The sequence below is a fragment of the Dermacentor silvarum genome, chromosome 7 (assembly GCF_013339745.2).
Source record: "Dermacentor silvarum isolate Dsil-2018 chromosome 7, BIME_Dsil_1.4, whole genome shotgun sequence".
Classification (NCBI taxonomy): Eukaryota; Metazoa; Arthropoda; class Arachnida; order Ixodida; family Ixodidae; genus Dermacentor; species Dermacentor silvarum.
Window position 1 is genome coordinate 158,709,530 of NC_051160.1, and position 3,287 is coordinate 158,712,816.

A 3,287-nucleotide genomic window follows, 5' to 3' on the forward strand; every position below is an offset into this window, starting at 1 on the left:
AGTGTAGCGTGTCAGCATTTGAAGCTCCAAACGGCCCTTGAGGCAGTGGCCGTTCGAGCCGTTTTTAAATAAACTCATAACCATCTGCTCATTGTATATACCACCACATTATCAGCTTCATAGACGCGACCTAGAATCATAATAGATGAGCTCCCAGAGCCCTATCTGATTCTTGGTGATTTTAATGCACACAGTAGTTTGTGGGCGATTCACGCTGTGATGCGCGAGGTCGCGTTATTGAACAGCTCCTTTTTTCCTCTGGAGCATGTCTCTGAATACGAAGGAGCCTACGTATTTTAACCTGGCTACAAGTCATACTCTGCCATAGATCTTAGCATTTTATCGCCGACGCTTTTACCGTATTTTAAATGGAATGTGCTTAATAACCCGTATGGCAGTGACCACTTCCCGATAATCCTGAGTACGCCGAAACAAGATCAGCTTCCCCCGCAGGTCCCACGGTGGAAGGTTGACTCAGCCGATTGGGAACGGTACCGAACTCTTACTCACATGACGTGGGCTGAGATGTCCGGTCTAACCATGGATGATGCTGTTAAATATTTTACAGCTTTCATACTTGACGCTGCCTGTAAATGTATTACTCAAACAAGCGCCATGGGCTCCAAGCGGCGTGTTCCCTGGTGGAACGATGCATGTAGGCAAGCACGGAGGAACCAGAACAAAGCGTGGGCGCTGCTTCGCGATTCTCCAACAGCAGAAACCTGCAAAACTTTAAGCTTGTCAAATCGCAGGCAAGGAGAACGCGCCGACAAGCAAGACGAGAGAGTGGGCAAAGTTTATATCAGCATCAACTCGTACACAGACGAAAGGAAAGTATGGAATAGAGTGAAGAAAGTTAACGGGCAACAAACGTATTCCCTGCCTTTAGTAAACAGCCACGGAGAAAGCCTGGAAGATCAAGCAAACTTTCTTGGTGCTCATTTTGAACACATATCGAGCTCCTCACACTACTCCGAAACCTTCCTAAATTACAAAACGCGAATAGAACAACAAAAGCTAGAAAGAAAATGTACAGGAAGTGAGGCGTACAACAAACCATTCTGCATAGCAGAACTGCAGGCAGCACTGAACTGTTGTAATACATCCGCCCCAGGTTCAGACCGCATAATATATGATATGTTTAAACAACTACCCTCCGAAACACAAAAAACCCTCCTTTCCCTTTACAACGTTATATGGTTTTCCGGCGAGATCCCCTCTGTTTGGAAGGAGGCTATCTAATTCCAATTCTGAAGCACGGAAAGGATCCCTCCTCTGTATCAAGTTACAGACCTATAGCATTAACAAGCTGCCTCTGCAAAGTATTTGAAAAAATGATTAACTGTCGCTTACTACACTTCCTCGAATTAAACAAATTGCTCGACCCATACCAGTGCGGATTTCGGGAGGGCCGATCCACCAGTGACCACCTCATACGTATCGAGGCACGTATCCGTGAAGCTTTTGTTCATAAGCAGTTTTTCTTATCTGTATTCCTTGACATGGAGAAAGCCTATGATACTACGTGGCGGTTTGGGATTTTGAGAGACCTCTCACACTTAGGTATACGCGGTAATATGTTCAATGTCATCGAAAGTTATCTGTCTAACCGCGCATTCCGTGTTCGATTGGGCAATGTGTTGTCGCCGAAATTTCTACAGGAAACTGGAGTGCCGCAGGGCGGGGTGCTCAGCTGCACGCTCTTTATAGTAAAAATGAATTCTCTTCGCGTCTGCATACCAGTAACATCTTCTATTCACAGTGGCGTAGCCAAGGGGGGGTTGGGGGGGTTCAAACCCCCCCGAAATTTTTGCACCCCCCCCCACTAACCCACCCTTTTTTCTCGTCGCTTCGCGCTGACATATTTCAAGAAACCGGTGCTACTTTCACACTTTCATTCCTGGGCGCTTCCGTTTGGGTTGGTAATTTACAGCGAATCATGTCTGCATATGGAAAAAAACTGTCACGGGTTTGTCAAGGCCTTGACACTCTGTGAGGTTTTGGGCGCGAATGTGGCGTCCGCATTCTGAAACAACAAATGCGCAACAAATGCGCAACAAATGAAGCAAAATGCGGCAGCCGCATTTTAGATGAAGGCGAAAATGCTCGAGGCCCGTTTACTTAGATTTAGGTGCACGTTAAAGTCCCCAGGTGGTCGAAATTTCCGGTATACATTTCCGCCACTTCTCTTCAGGTGCCGGTTAGGCCGCGTTCGCGTAGGAACTTGGTCTCGAAGCTGTCGGAAGCGGCAAAATCTTGCAAAAATCCGCCCGCCTAGGCGGCAAAACAGGCAGAAAAACAGGCGGCGAGCCAAATTGGTCTCGGACCGATTTTTTCGCTATGGCGAAGCGGAAACGTGGCGGAAAGTCGTTCTGCTCGACCGGAAGCTACACTAGCATGTAAACTTCCGGTCGTAACATTGAACATGGCACCAAAAGTGTAGGCTGCAATGCTGATGACGCGATCAAGAACCACCTTGCTCTACGACAAGAGAAGTACTAAACGTACTGTCAGCAATACTCGCGATAGTATTCAACGTCGCGCGACCGGAGGCGCGGCAACGAAGCCAACGGAGTCGCGTGACCCAACTTCTCGCGCTTTTGCAAAGCAGGCGAACCCACCACCGCCGTTTCCGAGGTTTTCTTGTCTTCCGTTTATTCATTGTCCATTTCTAAAACAAGTAGGTAGAAGTATAAAAGCCATTTCTTCTTCCACTTCCATGAGACAATAGTTAGGCAGATTCCTCGTTGGCGCTCCATAATTCTCCTCGCACGTGCACGGTATGTTGCAGAAGTCGCGGGGTGCTTTTCTCGTCGCGACGATAGATTGGGAGCGTAGGTCTCACGTAGGACGCGCAGGCTTCGGCGAGCCTCAACAAAGGGCCAGCCCGGGTTTTAGCTTTGGTGTTCCCGTTGCCACTTTCGTGTCCTGGAGGCGCCGAAAATAATACGAAATGATGAAATGTTATTACAACTTGTAAATAACAGCTATTAAAGGATATAATCACGCCTAGGCAGCAACCTGTGAAACAGCGCTACCGCGCCCGTGTGAGGAGAATTACAGAACGCCAACGAGGAATTTACCGAAGGTCGCAGATGACACGCGAAATTGCGCAAGATGATCACTTTGATGACGGGTGGGTCAGTGAATGAACATACCGCTCGAAATAATGCGATAATGAGCGCCACCACGCCGACAAACGTACGCAGACTAGATGGATGTGGACGAAAGCGGCACCTGCGGCCGCGGTGGTAGCAAAACAAATGTGAACTTGGACATGCGCGGAA